The sequence below is a fragment of the Mastomys coucha genome, unplaced genomic scaffold (assembly GCF_008632895.1).
Source record: "Mastomys coucha isolate ucsf_1 unplaced genomic scaffold, UCSF_Mcou_1 pScaffold16, whole genome shotgun sequence".
In the NCBI taxonomy this organism is placed as follows: Eukaryota; Metazoa; Chordata; class Mammalia; order Rodentia; family Muridae; genus Mastomys; species Mastomys coucha.
The window spans coordinates 89880702-89885363 of record NW_022196898.1 but is presented as its reverse complement, the minus strand read 5'-3'; the positions used below and the strand labels follow the sequence as shown (position 1 = coordinate 89885363).

Genomic DNA, 4662 nt, shown 5'->3' with positions numbered 1-4662 from the left:
CTGCAAGCTCTAAATTAAGACAATCTGAAGACATTTCCAACTTTCATCTTTAGCCAAACATCTACAGGGCACAAACCCAAACTTTGGGGTCACAGCTAGTTAATACTTAGATATATCTGACCTCCAATCTCAAATGATTTCTATTCTTTTGTTTCATTTTTTGCAAGGAATGAGCTGAGCCTTGTGACTCCCTGCATGGACCTCATCATCCTCACTCTCAAAATGTAGGACCCTTTGGAGTGGAAGAGGGAGTTGCTTCTTTTCAGTTATTATTTATTTTTTGTTATGTTTGTTTGTTTGTTTGTTTTTCAGAGGGGAAACTGGGAAAGGAGAAATTTACATGTAAATAAAGAAAATATCTAAAAATAATTTTTAGAAATATGCCTTTCAAATAGGATAATCACTTGAAGATTACTATTGTGTCTAAAAATAAAGTATATTCATAAGAGAAAAAAATAAATTAATATTTATTTATTCAGCTTCCAGATGAGGTTTCTCTGTTTCATATGAAAAATGAATCTCTCTAGAAAAAGTTGATTTGTTTACTTCTATGAAAACATGAGGCTCATAACCAGACAAACTCTCACAGCTGGAAGTACAAATTCCCTGCTTTGACATAGTGGGAGAACTGGCTAACTCCACTCATCACTACACAAAGAATCAGAAATCAAAACAGGATGACATTGTCACCCATTATTTTAGGAGTGCATTTTCCTTGGTGCGGATCTTCTTACCTGTGGGCTTCTGGGTCTCTCTTCTGAGTCTAGTACCCTGCATCTGTAAGAAGGGGAGAAGTCTTACCTGGTTTTCTTCTCCACTGAGAAGGAAGACTTCCACTACTGAGAGGGAAGACTTCCACCACTGCCTGTGTCAGCCTGCTGTTGCTTTAGCTCTGAAGTCCTTCAGAGATCTGAATCACAGAAGGAAACATTCAGGCACTGCTTGCTCCATGGAACTAAAAATATCTAGAGCTCCTGACGAATAGCCACAATAACAATGATGAAAGTATTGGCAGATGACTGAGTGTCTGAACATGATAACCTGACTCAAACAGTTTCAGTTTTACAAGAGTATTCAGAATGTGAGGACTTGGGGCAGTCTGAGAAGGCTAGATCTACCATTCTTAAGGTGAACTGTCAAAACATACACTTAAGGTGGCTGGTTGGTTTCATTAGACATTCAGCAATTATGTTGAAGCCCAATCATACACACAGCATCTAACCCAAGCCCCAGCACTTAAGTACCTACTGCATTCTTGGGAGACACTCCTGGTAAAATAGAGTTGTTCTAGCTCAGTGCATAACACACATTCCCTTGTGATTTTTATAGGAACTGAGACACAGAAAGAAAATAACATTCTGTTTGTGTCAGGAAATTATATCTGGGTGCTCAGTCTTCCACTAAGTCTCTGTCTCTGTCTCTGTGTCTCTGTCTCTGTATCTCTCTCTCTCTCTTTCTCTCTCTTTTCTTCTATCTCTATCTGCTTCTATCCTATTTATCCTTCAATTCTTCCTTTCCTCATTTCCTTTTTGCTTCAAATTTAAATGAAATAAGCAAGAGAGAAAATTTGGAAGTGTATGTATACCTAGAACCACAAATCCTGTTTGATCCCTTACTTTTTAGCTCTTTTGATCTTTTCATTCTAATTATAGTCCTTATTTGCTTTTCTTGACACTTTTTTCTACTCTTGCTATTTTTCCTCACAGCCAACAAATCCAGGCTATACCATGTCCTTATCCTTTGTGATTCTAATGTGATTACATCATTTCTCCCTCCAAGCCTTCCCATATACTCTTCCTCACCCTTTTTAAATCTCATGTGCTTGTCATGTGGTGGTGGCATATGCTATTAATCCCAGCACCTGGGAGTTGAAGGCAGGCAGATGTGTATAAGTTTGAGGCCATCCTGGTCTACAGAGGTACTTCCAGGAGAGCCACAGCTACACAAAAAACTCTCTCAGAAAACCAAACTAATCCAACACCTCCAGAAAGAGAAAGAAAAGGAAAAAGAACAAAATAATGTCCTCTCTTTTTGTATTTATTGTTGTAACATGCATATATCTAAATCCAAATATTTATAAAAATATTCCTAAATATATCCTGGTCAGTCTATATAATATTATTTGAATGTTTCTGAAGTTTTGTGACATCATATCATGTAAAAATATCTACAATTCTGATTCTTACAGATTCTTACATAATAAACATAATATGGTGTCAAAACAGAAGGAAGAATAATGTTATTTTCATTGATTATTACTGAGATTAACTTGGCATGGATTTGAAGTGAATTGAGACAAGCCAAGGAGTCCATGGCAGGCTTAGAGGAACCATAGAATATAACTGAGAAGACTAGACAGTGCACGACTGGGGAAGAAGATCCTGGTGCAGTTCCCAGGAAGTATTTCAGGCAGTTCACAACTACCCATGGCTACATCTCTAGGGTACAATTATAATGTTACATAAAAGAAACTTTCCTCATGTTTCAGGTTCTTACTTGTGCTAGAACCACATATGGGAAAGCCAGCTCATCTTCTTAACCTTCAGTTAGTCACAGGCATCCAATCCTTTTTCTCCTTTTACTTCTCTTAAGGAAATAGCTCATGCTGCTCCTCAGGATCCTACACAATGCAATTTAATCTTTTCTTACCTGACTTCTGTATCTGCATCTCCTCTATTCTGAATAATGCTTCAGTTATTGTGTGGAACATGTCTATCACAGTAAGGTTACTTTGTGATCTAAAATATGAGAATCCTTCTGCACTCAACATTATTCCATGACTATCCCATATCTCATTTACCAATTATTAAAGTTAAATTCTGTTCTTTCAAATCCTTTTCTATTCCCTCATAACTTTATATGTTTCAAGTCACCCATCTTCTATTTTATTTGAAAATTTTGAATCTGGTTTCAAGTATTCCAGGGTGGCCTAGAACAATCAGAGAGAACTAGGTAGGAGACTCACAAGCTCCATTGACCTTGATGCTTCCTGGCAGAGTTTTAGCCTTAGAAGAGCTGAAGATGAAGGAACAGAAATTTTCTGCCTGCTTTACAAAGTCAGAATCCAACTCATCCTCATGCAGGCTCTCCACCTCAGATGCCTTCTTCCACATTCCAAATGTTATCGCCCTTTCCAATTTCCCCTCCACAAACCCCCTATTCACTCCTCTCTCCCCCTGACTCTATGAGGGTGCTCCCAACCAGCTCATCCACACCTGCCTCAAGCCTAGCTTTCCCATATCCTTCCTCATTAAGCCTCCACAGGACCAAGGGTCTCTTTTCCATGTGATGATGCCAGATAAAGTAGTCCTCTGCTCCATATCTAGCTGGAGCCATAGGTACATTCTGTGTACTCTTTGGCTGGTGATTTAATCCCTAGTAGTTATGGGGAATCTGGCTGGTTGATGTTATTGTTCTTCCTATGAAGTTGTAAACCCCTTCAGCTCCTATATTCCTGCCCTAACTTCCCCCATTGTTGTACCAGAGATAAGTCCAACTTTAACCTGTGTACATCTGCATCTCTATTGGTCAGGCTCTGGTAGGGCCTCTCAGGATAGAGCTATACCAGGGCTCCTGTCTGTAAACATTTCTTGGTATCAGCAATAGTGTCTGGGTTTGGTATCAGCAGATGAGATGTCCTATGTGAGGCAGTCTCTAGATGGCCTTTCCTTCAGTTTCTGCTCCATTCTTTGTCCCTGAATTTCCTTTTTACATGAGGAATTCTGGGTTAATATTTTGAGATAGTTGGGTTTCTCCTTTCTTGCCTTTCTTAAGGCCTAACCAAATCTCCTATTTTCCCTACTCTTCCCCTCCCATTTAAAGATATTTCATGGCCCTTATTCAGAAGGAAGGAATTGTGCAGAGTCATCATCTTGATCCCTTCTTTTGGGTGTTGGCTTATGGTTTTTGTTATAAATTATAGTTAAATTGTCTTTTTAAGGGATAATTTGGAAATGGTTTTAATTTTATACAGGGAAGAAATATATGGGAGGGATTACTAAATTTCTTAAAGTAAACATTATGTAGTCACAATCTTAATTGGTAGACATCTTTATAATTGATACAAAGTTAATGTTATATTTTCTTATGTTAGTACAGAAGATAGTTTAATAAAGAATTAAGGTTTTCATGAGTATAAATCTATATATTGACACAAAAAAATCAAGATTAGTACAGTTAGTCATAGACAGGTATAGTGCCTATGAAACTCTTTCAAGGATATGAATTTAGGGCAAAGTAGCAAACTAATGGTTCTGAATTAATTTTTAAAGGGTGTTTTTGAGCTAATTAAATTAGAAGTATCTGAGAGTGGTTAAAATGAAACAGTTCAGAAATACTTTGCATTGATAGTCTTCCTAAAAGTGTCAGAACTCCACAGAATATGAAAGTGAAGACATCCATTACTAAAAATCTTTTGTCTAGAGACATGTCTGCTCCTGACAGTACTCCTTTCACAGCTTGGGGATGATGTTAAGTATCATTATCTCCAGGAGATTTGCTTTGGTCGCAGGGCACCACTGGGCAGAAGTTGCCCTAATTAATCTACACACAAACAAACAAACCACTGTCCAGTATAGGACACATGACACAGGGTAGTCCAGAATTTAGATATGACAAGACAGAATAATCTAGTCCTTCATGATAATTCCTGATTCACTTAAG

At 37.8% G+C, this 4662-nt stretch overlaps 1 protein-coding gene across 3 annotated transcripts in view; it reads right to left on the bottom strand.

Annotated features, from left to right (window-relative positions):
• Positions 1–966, bottom strand: part of LOC116093876 (guanylate-binding protein 6-like) — an 11833-nt gene extending 10867 nt beyond the window's left edge. Inside the window, exon 1 of one of the 3 annotated variants that reach the window (XM_031375699.1) lies at positions 735–966. The gene's annotated coding sequence lies outside the window, so the exon portion shown is untranslated. The remainder of the gene's footprint in view (positions 1–734) is intronic. The other 2 variants (XM_031375698.1, XM_031375700.1) reach the window with 2 other exon arrangements.
• Between the last annotated feature and the right edge of the window lie 3696 nt (positions 967–4662).